Source organism: Meriones unguiculatus, chromosome 18, assembly GCF_030254825.1.
Source record: "Meriones unguiculatus strain TT.TT164.6M chromosome 18, Bangor_MerUng_6.1, whole genome shotgun sequence".
NCBI classification, from domain to species: domain Eukaryota; kingdom Metazoa; phylum Chordata; class Mammalia; order Rodentia; family Muridae; genus Meriones; species Meriones unguiculatus.
This window is the reverse complement of record NC_083365.1, coordinates 37874064-37890009: the sequence shown is the minus strand read 5'-3', so window position 1 is coordinate 37890009 and position 15946 is coordinate 37874064. Positions and strand designations below refer to the sequence as shown.

Here is a 15946-nt window from a genome sequence, read left to right as displayed (position 1 = left end):
GATGAGCAGGTAGGGGAATGAAACTGTCTGGCCTCTCTGGTTATCAGCGGAGTTCTATGCCAGAACCTCTGAGTGTGTTCCCTCCGGGGAAGTCCAGGCCAAGAGAGACTGATTAGAGGTAGTATCTGAGGCTCGCCTGTGACTTCTCTTCTGAGTAACAGATGAGGCCATTACTCAAGGAGGAGCTTGGAGTGCCTAGGAAAAGAGAACAGTAGTCAGCAGTCTTGTCCAGTTCTCTCAACCACTCACACTGAATGAGTAGTCATCTCTGTCCAGTGCCTTCTGGGAGATGAGGAAGATTCCAGTGATCTTTGTGGGTTGTCTCTTGGAATCCTCATTGTAGACTACATGCTGGAAGATCCTGTTAGTGAGGACTAGAGACAGTTAAAGTGATTAGTCCAAGCAGTGGTCACTCATTGATAAGCAGGTGGAAGAAGCAATGTTTGAGTTTATTGCCATCAGACTTCAAGATCTACTTTCCATCCCGAATGTTTGAGTCAAAATCAGTAGGCAGTGGTGGGTGAGATGGCTGAGCGTGTAAAGACACCTGCCACCAAGCCTGGTGACCTCAGTGTAATCCCTGAGACCTGCATGGTGAAAGGAGAGAACCAAGTGTGTAGGTTATTCCCTGACCCGCACACACATGCCTTGACACAAGTGCATGCCTTGACACAAGTGCATGCCCACCTCTCCACACACATACTAAGTAAATAAAAATGCAAAAAGCAAGCACCATTTAAAATAAAACCAGGCTACTGAGGGTAGGTCAAATAATTCACTGAGGGTAGGTCAAATAATTCAGTCCTGTAGGTGAGTGTCAGAGTTTCCCACAAAAGATGTTTTGTGTTCTCTCTCCTCAAGGCATTGCTGCTTCCCCTCTAGTCTCCTATTTTGGAGCCATTCATTTCTCTCCAGACCCAGCTAAAACTGGTTTGCTTTTTTTTCAGTGAGCTGTTCATGTTTTGATATGCTGTCCTTCTTCCTTACCCCTAGCCCCTCCCCTACTCAGCCCCTACACACAGGCATACTTGCTGGATGGGGCCTAATGCGTGGGTCAGGTTCTGGGAATGCTACCATCAGCACTTGGGGTGCAAACATAGGCCTGTGTCTAGTTGTTATGTGTGTCGGTCTGATAACAGACTCTCAGAGGAACATCCTCTAAATGGCTGAAGGGCGGGACTGTGCAAACTGATTGCCTGCATTCAGATTCTGGGTCCACGTCTTTCCTAATCAGTAACTGCTTAACTACGTTCCCGTCTAAGATGGAGTCACTACTACTGGCTTCCTCGGATAGTTACTGAAATATCTTGTGAATCCTGAATTCACAGGATATTAGTTGTTTTGGTAGAGTAGGCCCAGGGCTGATGTATATATATATATATATATATATATATATATATATATATATATCCTGAGCATCAAATATCAAATATATCCTGAGCATTAAGGGGAGAAATCTGGGTGTTGCTAGTCCTGCTTAGGCTCCTTTCTGAGTATAATTCTGGGAAGGTTTTTCTGTTTTGTTTATTATATTTTCTTCTGGCTCTCAGGATCGACTCAGGGCCTTGTGCATGCCTGACTTATGCTTTACTTCTGAGCTGTGACACCCTAGCCCTGCTTTGTCTTTTAATTTTCAATATTAGGCCAAAAGCTGTACCTTACCACGTGTGTTGTAAAGCTAAAATTTGGGGCTGGAGATTCAGTTCAGTAGTGGAGCCCTCACGTAGCATGTGCCAGGTCCATGATTCAATGTCTGCGCCACAAAAGGGTGAAATGCAAAAGCACTGATTTTATGAAATATGTTGCCTCACTTGGCAGTGAATAGCTGGGTGAAAAAAAAAATATGAATGGGATAAACCTTAGCAAAATTATAGTGAGAAACATAAGGTCAATTTTTGTAAAGTTAAAGCAAAAAGGTACTGAAGGAGTATATTACAGGTCAGATCAATACAGCCTAAAAGGGAAGGTGAGGGCCACATACAGATTATGATCATCTGTATCTTAGGAGGAGGGGGAAGAAGAGGAGCAGGGAGGGAGGCTCATGTGGTTTAGATGTCTGTGTTTACACTAGCCCTAGTTGTCTTGATTTCACATCATTATAACTAATTAAAAGTGGTCATGAATGAAGGGTTATGGTAAATCAAATTAATGCACCTGAGGTTAAAAATTAGTGTGTTCCCAATTGGTGGTGGCTACTTATTATTAGCATGCTGTGGACCACCTGGGTCATGCTATAAGCTACCATTGATGTTCCCTGTGATTGCCTGTGATTTTGTGTAAAATACCTGAGAACCAAGGTTTTCCTCCTCCAGCCACAGTGGCTGTTTTCACAGATTGCCCAGAACAGTCGGGATATTCAGATTGCCTTGCTTCTCAGGTTTGGGGCAACACGTGGGCATAAGCGCCTGTGTGACTCTGAACTCAGTGAACAAAGACAGGGTTGTTTTGTCCTCGCTGTGCCAGATGGAAGGCTTTCATTAGTCACTTTGGGGAGCATTCACATTAGCTGGAAGATTTTCTTTCCAAGGGTTGGAGCTGATGGTGTTTGCCTTGGGATGGTGTTAGTCCTCTCTACTTTCACGGCTACTGCCAACTATCACAACCTTTGCCTACGGCTTTGCCCTACCCACGCTTCTTTTTCCTTAACCCAGGGAAGCACAGAGGATATTTGAGATAGCCCAATCACATGGTCCCAGGTCAACGGCATCTGGGTACAAGTAACTCTCAGGTGTAGCTTCTCTTGACTGTGATGAAGAGACAGAGACAAGAGCACCAGCTTAAGGAGACCTGAATTCCATTCCAGGCTCTCAGCTGTGTAATCTGAGGTAGCAGTATTTCTTTTTCCTGTATGTTGAACTGAGGTTCATAAGGAGCCAGTGAATTGTCACCCAGGTATACATGGATGTAACTTAGCTAGGTCATGCCCAAGCTCTAAAGCGGTGCTGGGGATGTGCTCAGCTGGTAGAGTGCCTGCCCGCCATGCATCAATCCGTGGACTCAGTGCCCAGCACTACCTGGACTAGTTGTGGCACACATTAAGCACTTGGGGGAGGAGGGGAGATGAGAAGGTCAAGCTCATCTTCTGCTACCTCACATGTTTGAGGTCAGCCTGGAATATATGAGGATACGTGAGGATGCACATAGCAATAGCAAAAGGAGCTTAGGTGCCCCAATGGCCCTTCCTGTCAGCAACCCCCGCATCCACCTCAAGTACCCCCAGAGGTCTGGTTTCTGTCGCCGTCAACTATTCTGAACTTCGAGGGTTGGGACATTGTTAAACACTTCTGAGCTTCAGTGTCTTTATGTGAAAAGTGAAAACGTAGGGCTGATTTACAGCACTTAGTTGGGAAAACCTAATGGGCCAGGGCATAATGAAGTCCACAGCAAGAAATTCATCCAACAGGCATCACAAGGTTAGGCAGAGCTGTTTTGTCTCTGGTTGGCAATGTTGGCTCCAGAGAGTCAGGCCCCTGTTGTCTCTGTAGCATTTGTTTCCTTTGTCCTCTGTGCCTTCCATGTTCTACCACTGTCTTGGATTGTTCCCACAGTGACTTTCAGGACTCTTCTAGAAATTCTTTATGCTCAAGTTGATTGAAAAATGAGCATGGAAAAAAAGCAACTGTTCTGCACCTTTCCTCCCCAAACCTGTGTTTCAGAGACGGTCTATTTGCTGTATTATATAAATCAATAGCTGTATTACAGGGTAGAGACCTGGACTGGACCTGTTTCCCTAACCTGAGAGTTGATGCTGTGGTGTGCCCTGGTTGCCATGTTTGTTGAAGTGGCAAGGATGCTAACATTTTTAAGACTAAACAAAAACCACCCCATATGATTGCCCAAAAGCCTACAATTATAAATCTTTCTTAAGTCAAAAGGAAGAAAACAAAAGGATATCCAAGTTGAAGGTTTGTTTTTGTTTTTGTTTTTGTTTTTTTTAAAGATAAGTAAGCTTCATTTCCATGTTTTTCAAAATTAGCTAGCTGAACTGGTTGCTTTGGGAGGTAATTTAATCAAAGAGACCAAATCCCATATCCTCATTGGATTCCTCCCACTCTTCCTTGGCTTTAGCTTTGCCTGGGGCTGCAGCAGTAGCAGTGGTGGCTACCGCCACAGGGGCAGCAGCCACAAATGCAGATGGATCAGCCAAGAAGACCTTGACCTTCTCAGCAAGTAGGAAGGTATAGTTGGTATCCACAGACAAGGCCAGGGCCCGCTTGTATCCACTGATGATAGAGTGTGGCCCTGAGGCCACAGTCAGGTAACCAATTTGCAGACAAATGCTGGCAACATCACGGACACCTTCTAGGAAGCCAGTGTGCAAAGTCTGCTCTGTGATGTCAAGCATTTCCAGGTTATAGATGCTGCCATTGGCAAACACCTGCTGGATGATCAGCCCGAAGAAGAAGAAGGAGGAGGTGTCAGCATGGACTCACTGGCTCCCACTTTGTCTCCAGTTTTGATCAGCTGCACGTCTCTCAGAATTTCAACGGTGCCTCTGGAAATTTTAGTGGTGCTGCCCAAAGCCTCAAAGAACAGGGTCTTCTCAGGTCCCAGACCAGTGTCCTGAGCTGGCACAGTGACCTCACAGGAGTCAATGGCACCGGTTGGAGCAGCAGCTGGCACCTTATTGACCCGCAGCATGTCCCTCATCTCAGTGAGGTCCTCCTTGGAGAACCCAAAGCCCACATTCCCCTGGATGTAAGGGAGCAGTGTCTTCAGAGCTGGGTTGTTCTCCAGGCGGCTCCTGATGGCCTTGCGCATCAGGGTGTTCTTGCCCATCAGCCCTGCGGCCTTCCCTCGAAGGGACGTGCGGATCTGCTGCATCTGCTTGGAGCCCACGTTGTCTGCTCCCACAGTGAAGCATTTTGGGTAATCATCCAAAAGTTGGATGACCTTAAGGGAGGACTTCTAAGTCGCTCTCTCTTCCCTGGGCATCACCACGGTACATCAGGGATTGCCACACAGGGTTTAAAGATGCTGGCGAGAGCAAGGGTTTTATTTATTTTTTTTTTTGGCGGGGGGGAAGATTATATTATGCATGTTCTACATTAGGTATTAACCTGAGTGGGTTTTGTGCTGTTTTCTTCATGAAGCAGGCGGGACTGTGCAGGTGACAGGGCATTCAGGCAGTGATGGAGTCCAAGGCTCGGATCTATCGGCAGAATCCCCTTCCTACACTTACAGAGTGTCAAGTGCTGTGTCAAGAGCAGTGGCTTGTGATCAGCTTTAAGCCGAAGGCACTCATTCAGTAGGTGGTTGCGGTGCAGACTATGTAGGACATTTAGAAGACCATGGCTAGTAAGCCAGGTTGGGGCCAGGGATCCGCATGGTCCTGGAGGCTGTATCATTTGGGCTGTGGTCTGTCAGGGACATGTCAGTGTCCCTGAGACTCCTCACCCAAGAAGACATTTCTCAGAGTGACTTCCACCCACCCTTAAGTGAAATTGTGCTCTTACTAATCTGGTGGATCGTCTGCTACCTGGAATGCCCTTGATGTGTTTCTGATAGCCTTGTAGTACCCCTCCTCCACCCATCACTTTTTAAAGGAAAAGGCCTTCTTACGCTACAAAAAGGGTTTCACTTCTTTCCCAGGTAAGCAAGAGAGGTTAGGCAGTAGATGTGTGTAGAAAAAGGAATACTTTATTAGGAAGAGTTTGTGAGAAAGAACACCACTGTAGTACAGGGCTGGAAGAAGGAAACATGCTTGCTGAGAAGGAGATGCCCGCCTGGCATTCCCTCTGTGGCCAGCCATTGCGTAGGGAGCCAGCACGCCAAATTTCTCCAGTTACCATGGGACCCAGACTTTGACAGGAAATCATGGTAGGGTGGGAAGGAATCCAAAATACACATGGCTGGCATACAGGCTGCAGTTAGGAAAAGAGACGAGAACAGTCCATCTATTTTCCTGAGCTGAGTTCTGCAGCTTCAAATGGGGCTGTTTTCTAAGCCTCCCTCTGAAGTTGGTCCATTTTATGGACCTGATTTTCAAGCATGAACTTTTTCCACATTAAGCAATACTTCTGTGATTTAAAGTGGCCCCTTTATATGTTTGTGGAGGGTACTTTTTAGCTGTGTGTGTGTGTGTGTGTGTGTGTGTGTGTGTGTGTGTGTGTGTGTGAAACTAAAAAGGAACCAAAGCCTCTTTAGTCAGGGAGACACTTTTTCTTTCTTTTGGATTTCCCTGAAACTATCTCTCTGCTGTTAGTAGCCTGCTGGAAACCCAGCACCCTTCATTTGCCGAGGTGTGCCAGTGGTGACAGGGTGGCTTTCGAGGCTGAGTTTCCTGGAAATTTCAGCCACCATGTCATGAAAGTGAAATGCCTCATCCACAGAGAAGTACGTTTGCATCCTGTCAGTGAAGTCTGTTAAAGCTGGGAAGGGGATTTTGCTTAGGCTCTTTGCAAATGGAACTCTGGAAAAGTTCAGCAGGGCCTGACTGTGCATACCCTGGGACCAGTTCCAGGCCTCCAGAACATTTAACAGGTTGCTATTGATAGCATTTTCCATGAACAACCCAATTCAGCAGTGTCTCTGAAACCCTCCCATACTTCTTGGAAATGTGCTCAATTATTGATAGAAATCGCAGTTCTGCAGTAGAGTTTTCATCTCTGTGCCTTCTTGATGCCCCTTTTTCTCCTTTCCTTTCCCTATTTCCCTCTTTTTCTTTTCCCTCCCTTGCTCCCTTTCTTCTCCCTCTCTCTACCCCCTTCCTTCCAGACTGAGTGCAATTTATCAGATACCTTAATTCCATTGAGCTTCTTGCTTTTATCCCTCACAGTAATTCTGACTATAGTTGTTTGAGGAGAGGTGACTAGACCAGACCTAGGAGCAGCAGAGTACCTTTTGGTTTTTACAGATGTCTTTGATACTCTTTCTCCTTTGGTATCACAACTACGATAGCTCACCATTCAGCTGACCTTATGTAAACTCCCTTGTGTAACACTGTGCACCCTGTCTTATTTGATCCTCAAAAACCACCTTGGGCCATACTACTATGATTTATTTCTAGCTGCATAGCTCAGAATACCTGTTGCTAGTTGAGGGTGAGATAGGCTGGCGATGCGCAGCTTCACTTGACTCAGAGCACTGTGCAGTACTGCCTTCTCCATACCCAGTGCCGCTTCTCAAGAAGAAAACAACACTGCAGAGTACTTTCTTGAGGTCTCATGGCCAAGGAGTAACCCAGACAGAAGCAAAAGTGCCTTGAGGAACCAGAGTTTTCTTTTTTTTTTTTTCCCTTACCCAGAACCTCCTTACCTGAGCGGTGGTCCCTCAGGGAGGTCCTTGGCATCCAAGCCAGCCATCAGTAGGTCAGTCAAAGGCAGGTGAAAAGGTGTTCTGGGAACCCAATGTGCTGTCTTTATACCGCAAGTAATTTGCCTGAAGCTGAGAAGCTGTAAAATTGCTGCTTATTAAGTGCACTTCTGTTTAAAGTTTATGTATCAAGACTCTGCAGGTTACAGATGCAGCTCAAACCAATTTAAGCCAAGTGAGTTTACTGCCGCAAGGTTCTGAGTGGGGCTGGCTTCCAATGTGCTTTGATTCGGAGATGCAGAGACCCTCGCTTGTTATCTCTTCTGAATTTTGCTTTACATATGGTTATAAACTGGCTACAGCAACCTTAGCTTTGGAGAAGAAAAAGGGGCAAGTTGGCTTCCCTGATAATTCAAACAAAAATTCTGTTGCTGAGTCTGCTTAGCTGTGACTGGCCCAGAGTCATGTGTCCATCACTGAACAGTTACTCTGGTCTGGGACCACACACTCTACCACGTGCCCCAGGGAAAGGATGAGGAACCATGGTGGCCTGAGAATGTGGTAGGTGGGTTGTAGAAAGAAGGTAGAGAGATGGAGATGCTGGTTGAGCAAGTTAGAAAAGTAGAGTAGAAAAAAAATGACCACAGGGAAAGGCACCACCCACATTCGGTCAGGCAAGGGTAAGTTCTTCATCTGAAGAATTTCATCAACCATTAAGGAGTGTACCTTCTTGTTGCTGCAGTCGGAGCATTCATCTTGTGTGTATGTGTGGGGAGCCTGTCTTCATAAGGGTGCGCATGCATGTGTGTGCCCTTGTGTGTGGAAGCCAGAGGACAACTTGAGATGTTGTTTCTTCAGAGCTGTTGATCTGGTATTTTTAGTCAAAGCCTTTGATCAGGATCCAGGGCTCACTGATTGAACTAGGTTGAATGGCTGCCATGGTCCTGAGAGCCACCCTTGTCTGCTTCCTGAGCTCTGGGTTTGCCAGTGTGTGCCGCCATACCCATCTTTTCATAGGGTGCTGGGGATCGAACTCAGGTCTTCATGCCTGGTGGCAAGCACTTTACTAACTGAACTAGCTTCTCCTTCCCAAGTCAAAGAGCAATGTTATTTATTTATTTATTATTCATTCATTCATCAACACTGGCTTCAGTGTATGTTCGTTCTAATGGCTCTTTTCCCTCTGGAAGAAAAGCACTTCTTTAGAGTACCACTTAGATATTCAGATTGCAGGTTTTAGTGAGAGCCATTTAGATCCTCAATAGCATTTCTGACTTAATGGCATCTTAAATTGTGTCAGATGAAATAAAGTGCACTTCTTTCTTCCAGTCTACCTCCAAGTCATTCCATCTTGATATACTTGGAGTTTGAGTGAGGCTGTTGCGTAGTGTTAGGGAGGATCTCACAGATCCTCGTGTTTAATCAGTTGCAGATGCAAGTGGAAGGTGTGACAGTATTAGGGACCATGTGTTTCCAGGATCCTGATGGCTACGTGGCTAATTTGCTTTCCATTGCAGAACTAAACCAGACAAGGAAGGGTGTTATTAAATGTTCCTTTTGAAGTACCAACAGCTAAGTAGATCCAGATCAGATGACTGTTGAGCCAACAAGGGTACCGTGAGTGGGGCCCTATGGCCAGCATCATGGAGGACACAAAGGACCAGTTTCTGCTGGGGGGAGTGCAGGATCCTGATCTAGTTGCAGTAACCAGGGAAACTGTCCACTCAGCAGTTGCTGCATGCACTGTCGGGCTGAAGGCCCTCCATACACTGTCTCGTGTAACCCTCACACTAACAGCAGGAGGGCAGCCACTAGTATCCTCATTTTGCAGGAAATAACAGAGGCCGAAAGAGGTAAAGGCATCTCCAGTCACCAGGAAAGAGCTCTTCACTTCCGGCCTCGCACTAAGCTCCCTCCAGCTGCAAAGCCGCTGTTGCTGGGTCCCTCACTACAGTGCTGAGGACAGAGACTGTCACTGCAAGATTTCTCAGACGCACAAAAACACATTCTCCCCTGATAACAGATTTCATCACTCTTGAAACCGGAGGCCTGGGAAGAAAGAAGATTGCTGACTGCTGGAGCCTGCCTTTCCAGAAGGAGGCTAGTTGGGGGAGAGGAGGGACTGCCAGCCTCTTTGACTCACGTGATCTTACCATCTGTCTAACTTCTGACTCTCAGTGCTGATTCAGTCTGTCTGCAACCTGGACAGCAAGACCAGGCCAAGGGCAATCCAAATCTTGACTGGAATTGGGTAGATGTGAAGTTGCCCACGGCTGAGGCCACCTTAATCTCAATATTCCCATACGCTCCACCAGCTGACTCATTTGAGAGGTCAGACAGATGGAGCTGGAGGTGTAAAGCTGGCTGTGAGGAGTCAGGTCTGGTTCTAGGTGGCAAGACAGCAGACAGTCCATGCTAACCATGCGTGTGCCACTGCTGTGCTTGTTAAACCAGACCCAGCCACAAACGGAGAAGCAAAAACATAATCCGGGACCTTATTCTGGGCTTGATTATTAGATTTTAGGAAAGAGGGTTTGTTTTTTGGTTTTTTTTCTCACCTAATTCCTCTTAGAAAACAATCTGTCTGGGTAAGGGGCAGAGTAAGCTGTGGACACTTTCTTTCCTACCTTTAGAAGCGAGGCAGGAGACTTCCCAGGAGCCCACGGGCAATCTAGAGACACATAGCAGCACAGAACAATGAGACCCTACCTCAGACAGTGTAGAAGGTGGAGATTCACAGCCTTGGTTGTCTGCTGACCCCCACTCATGCATGGTGGCATGTGAGTACCTACACACAGAATCATACGCACAGAAATACTTTCAAAGAAATATGGGTAGAGAGTCCTACGTACAGCATGATACTGAGGAACTGAGAATTTATCCTGCAGGGAAGATAGGATCAGTGCTGGGCTGATAGCTTTGCAGCAAGGTCCTTACTTTTTTTTATATAAGCTAATTAAAATTGGAAAAGAAAGTTGGTTGAGGGGACGATAACTGAATGTGCCAAAGGCCTGAGAATGCAGGCCTGTCCTGTCTGCTCCCCACTCAGCATCAGGGAACAGACTCCTGAAGTGGGGTGTAGGGCAGGCGCTCTCCCTGCACTGCTCCGCCCATCCCACTGGAAATGTCACCTTAGAGGGTGCACTGTATGAAAGCTGGTGGTGTAATGTCCTCTCTATGTAATTTTCTTTGCTCTGAAGTCTACTTTATCTGATATTAATTAGAGCCACTTCAGATTTCTTTTGATATGTGCTTGCACAATATATGGTTTCCTACATTTAATTTTAACTAGTCCACATTGTATTTTGAATGAGCTTCTTGTAGACAACATATAGCTGCATTTTGTTTATCTGATCTCACTCTGTGTTCTAGTGGGTGTAGAGCGCTTGGGTTTAGCTTTCTTCCTGATTTGCTTGAATCTAAGTTCTGCCAGTGTAGTATTGTTCTGTTTTTCTATTTTCTTTCCCCTTCTTTTCTTCTAGGTTATTTGAATATTTTAAAACTAATATTTATTTTAAATTTTATTTGTTTATTTGTTTGTGTGTTTGTTTAGTATGTGTATGTTTTGCCTGCATGTATGTCTATGCACTAGGTGCATGCTTGGTGACCTCAGAGGTCAGAAAAGGGCATTAAATCCTCTAGAATTGAAGTTGCGGGTAGTTAAACCACCACGTGGACACTACAAGTACTGTTAACCACTGAGACGTTTCTCCAGTCCCTATTTGAATATTCAATATTCTATTTAATCTTATCTATTGTGTTTGGGTTGTATCTTTTGAAAATTTTTTCAAATGGGTGCCCTAAGGATTAAACATTTACATGTGTATATAGTATACATATACATACATACTTCCTCATCAAACTTGGATTTTGTATGTTCTTATGAAAAGTAGAATGTCTAGGAGTCTCACCACCTCTTGCCCTCTGTATAACATCTAACATTGAAGGGTGCTAGGCTACCCTTGCCAATCAAAGCATAGAAAGAGGAGCTAGATATGGAAGGAATGGAGAGCTGAGTCTACCTCGTTTATTCACTTTGTGTTTATCCAGTATTTTACTGATAACAGAGTTCCTCCATCCTGAGGTGTATAAAGTGTATAATGCTGATAGTTAACGTCATTGAGTACTCACTGCGTGCATGCCCCCTTCTCACTTTATTGCAGGAACGCTTCCTAATCTCGCGATTATTCACACTCACTAAGTAAAGAAATGCAGGCACCGGGAGCTTAGCTTACCAAGATGAAAAAGTTTAACTTAGCTAGAGAGCAGCAGAACTTTGGGCCCATTGCTCACAGCCCTGCATTCTCACAGGGTTGCTGCCAAGGGGAGAAACACACCAGAAGTTATGGTAACTCCTAATTCTGTCCTGGGGATCTTAGACACAGAATACAGTCTGGCCATCCCTAGAGCCCACTGACTGCTCTTTTCCTCTCAGTATGATTCTCTTTCCTGTCTTTCTGTAAACATTTCCAGGAGACCTTGTCTGTGCCCAAGATTACACACACAGCAACGAAGCTCTGCAAGCAGACCTTGAACCTGAGGGCAGAATAGGAAAGCCCCGGGTGAGCTGTCAGAGCACTTTTCAGAGGTGGGCAGGAGGAGAAGCAGCCTGTCCAGGGGTACACAATAGAGGCTAGGCCTGGACAGCATACAGACCCCCAATTCCTGCTTCGTGTCTGTGATTATTAAGTGATTTTGGCGAAAGGGTACGGGAGGCTGAGTAGCAGAGCTGGAAATTCTGATCTGTAGTTGAATAGAGACAGAGGGCCCCACAAGGCAGTCCCCACCCCCATCCCTTTCATGCCAAACCTCAGAATATGCTGGCAACAGGCAGTGCTATTTAATAACCTTTAGGAGGCTCACTGGCTTCAGTGGTCTGGCAATATTGTTTACCATAGTTGAGGTTTATTTGTACCTCATTAGGTTTTGCATTTCCCAAAGAGGCAGAAATAAGCCCTGGGAAGAATTGTTGATGGGTAACAGTTAAAACTGATACCTGACTGAAGTAGGAATGTCAGCCAGCCATCACACATAGACCAAATCTAATCGAGTGGTAGTTGGCTGGAGCAGTGTTTGGAGGAAGAATTCAGAGATCCATTGGTTATGCCTGCCATGGACCCAGGGCTAGTGACCGGAAGTGTGTCTGTGGGGTATTTACCATTAGCAAAAGGTTACAGTGAGCCTTAGATTTTAATTATAGTGTAGTAATAATACCCGTCATCATAAGATTGTTGTGAGGATTAAATAAGAATGTATGTTATGTACTTATTAAGTACCAGTCATTCTGCTCAGTGATGGTAAGAAGTTTTAAAAGGAGAAAAACCACAGGTTATTCATTGAAACAATTGAGTACCTTTTCAGTGCCTGATGCTGATTTGGCACTGGAGAAAAGGCTGTTTGAAATATACTCGATACTCTTCTGTGTGTGTGTGTGTGTGTGTGTGTGTGTGTGTGTGTGTTTTAAATGGAGGGAAATGGGCAGTAACAGTAATATATTGGAATAACTTCAGGTTGCTGTAAGAGTACTGAGAACAAACAGAAACAGACTAATGAGATAAGGAAGGACTTCAGGGAGAGGACAGCCCCCTTGAGAAGGTGGGGAAGGTGAGGTTGGAGCAGAGGCAATAATCTAAACATCTGGGAGAACACTGAAGAAGGAGGGATGAAAAGGCTCCAAGGCCGTAAGGAGGCCAGCTGTATGGCACAATTAGCTTTCAGGAGGCATGGCAAAGATACCATGCTTTAACTTTCTAAACACTTTGGAAAACTTAATAGTGTAAGACTTTGAAACACTTTAAAAAAGAGAGAGCACTGGGTACAGCCCAGTAATAGAGCACCATTTTTGCATATGCAAGGCCCTGGGTTTGGTCCCTTGAACTAGCTCCTCCCTCCTAAAAAAGTGGAGGCTTGTGTAAAGATCCTGTATATCTATTGTACAGATTCAACAGTTGCTGCCATTTGACACCCTTTCACCTACGTCTCCCTTTTGTGGCAGAAGTAGCTAAGGCAGATCTCATGCATCTTGCCATTTTTATCCCTAAATATTTCAGTGAATGTGATTTGGAAAACAAGCATCTGTTTACATGTTAATGCAATTTATTAAATTAATTTTCACAATACCGTTGTCATAGTTGATAATCCCCTAATGTAACCTAGTATCTGGTCCATACTCAAAATTATTGGATTGCCTCAAAAATAGAAGTTGGCTTGTTTGAATCAGGTTTCAGGAAAACCTTCATGTTGCATCTGATCCACGACCCAAATATGTTTTACAGGAAAAAGTGTTTGATGGCAGGCTTGTAATATTTGGGTGGCCTTTACATGCCTCTTACCCAAATACATAGTTTACAGTTTTAGAGGCCCACAGAGGACTGTAACCATCACAGGTTCTGTGGGGTTGTGTCCCGGATGGGTGTTCTATAACACTGCCCATCTCTCTTTGTTGTTAATACGACTACATAGGAGTACAGAGCAAGGAATGTGTGTGTGAACTGTTCCTGCCAGCTCACTGGTAAGTCCCGACTGCAGTGACAATTGTCAGAATTTTTCAGTTTGTTGCTTTCTAAACAGATTCACTTTTATTATTTTTAATTATGTGAACGTGTGTATGTTTGTGTATGTACATGCATGCACACGCGTGGGTGCCTGAGGAGGCCAGAGGGGTCGGATTCCCTCAAGCTAGAGTTACAAGCAGTTGTAGTCACTTGGCCTGGGTGCTGGGAACTGAATGTGGGTCTTCTGCATGAACAGTATTCCTTTTTAATTGCGGGGCCATCTCTCCAGCCTGGTTTTCAGAATATTAGTCTTCTTGATGGTGATTGGCTTACAGATGGCTCAATGAACCACTTCAAGCCGAGGCATGAGGGAAGTCCACGAGGTTGGACTTCAGGAAGGGGTCTCTGAAAAGGATGAACTGGGTTTGTATGGGGATGTGGCACTTGTAGTTACAGCAACTACTATCTTAGAACGTAGTTAGAGAAAGAGAAAGAATCTAGGACCCCAGTGAAGATCAAGGGAGTAAAGGAAATATTTTGTATCCTTAATGACACTGTAGAGTCACAAAACTAACCACCTTTTTTAAAACTGTCATTATTTAAGACGGGTTTGGAGGGTGATTACATCTGTACACATCCTAATACAAATAGGCTTATTTTTATGCATCTCATCTTTCTTGGTAAACCAGTATAGGTTTTCATTTTCTCTGGGACAGAGGGAAAAAAAAAAAACCCTCATCCTGATTGAACTTGCTGCTCTGACTGGTGTGTTACTGCTTCCTATTGAGCTCCTGCTGCATGTGGTACACTGCTACAATTCATCTAGAAACATCTGGGGAGTCTTGACTTCTGTGAGATGAGAAATGGGAAGTTGTTCCTTCCCTTCTTGCAAAGACTCAGCCCGGGGTAAGCCATCTCCAGACAGTAGCGCTCTATGAAGACCATGGTGCACGTGGCTGGAAGAAAAAAATGCAGGTGGTGCCGGGGAGGCTGGGGAGCTTGTATTTGAGGCTGTGAGCAGGAGTGCTGTGTTCCTGGGGTCAGGGAGAGCCTGAGAATAAAAGAGATGGTCCTGAATATTTTGGAGAATTCTGTAACCCCCCTGCATTCTCTCTCTGCATCCCTGAGGAGTTAGCATTCCGTGATGTCTTGAGTGAGAGAATAAAGGAGGCATCCAATTCAACCTTGAGCTTAGGATCTTTCTTTTCTTTGGAGGAAAACAAATGTGCTATAACGAGGCATATGCATTAAAGTGGCTTCTCCTAATTCTCTGTACATCTATAGAGCTGGATTTGAAGGAGCCCATGGTATTTCAAACTGAGGACGATCCAGGAACATGTGCACGCCACCAGCAGGACTACTCCTTCTCAAATACCTCAGTGCCTCACAGAGCCAGAATGGAATTCCTGTTTGGGTCGCCCATGCATATGGTGAGGGAGTCATATGTAAGCCATGTCCAGCTCCATTCGTAGGGAGCCTGGGGATTGAGCTGTGTGGTAGGAATGAAAATAAAATTAGATAACGTGTATTAGGGGAATTAGTGTGTTCCTGGTACTAGGCTAACTGGTTTACATCCATCGGTTTATATCTCAGAAATGATGCCATCTAACTTCCAGATGGAACACAAGGCTTGATTTGGAGCTTTTCTGATCCTAAGCCCCTTCTCCCTTGATACCTGGACAGCAGCCAGCCCCAGCTGGTCATGGATGGAGCCATGCTTCCATGACAGAGTCAGAGAAAAGCCAGAATGACTTTGCTGAGGGCTCCATGACCTCCAGCTGGCCACACAGAGTGAATGGGACAATGGGAAAGGAGGTGGGAGCCAAGTCTGCTTTATGAGCCAGATCCATAGCTGAGTCTTGTTCCCATCTCTTCTGAAGTTTGGGAAACTCTCCAATCTGGTGCTACTGATGTTAGTCTGTGGGGCTGATAAGATGCTGTCCCTTAACTGTAAGGCCCTTTGCTGTGGGCCTTGCTAAGATAAGGCTGGCCTCTGGCACCAACATTCCAGGCTAGGAAGAGGTGCCTTTGGCAATGCTGCTGGTGAAAGCTACGGAATGAGCAATTCTTTAGAAAATATACAAGCTTCCTTCCTTAGCTGTGGGATGGTACTTACTATTTCGCCATCAAATCATCTTGTTTATCTAAGCAGTGGTATTTATGAATTACCTTTGACTTGCCAGTTAAGCCGCCCAATG

General features: G+C 45.3%; 1 protein-coding gene and 1 pseudogene across 1 annotated transcript in view; one reads left to right on the top strand and one right to left on the bottom strand.

The window, feature by feature from the left end:
- Abtb2 (ankyrin repeat and BTB domain containing 2) overlaps window positions 1-15946 on the top strand; it is a 155606-nt gene that overhangs the window by 17318 nt on the left and 122342 nt on the right. The window lies entirely within an intron of this gene.
- LOC110565887 (large ribosomal subunit protein uL10-like) lies at window positions 4007-4935 on the bottom strand (annotated as a pseudogene).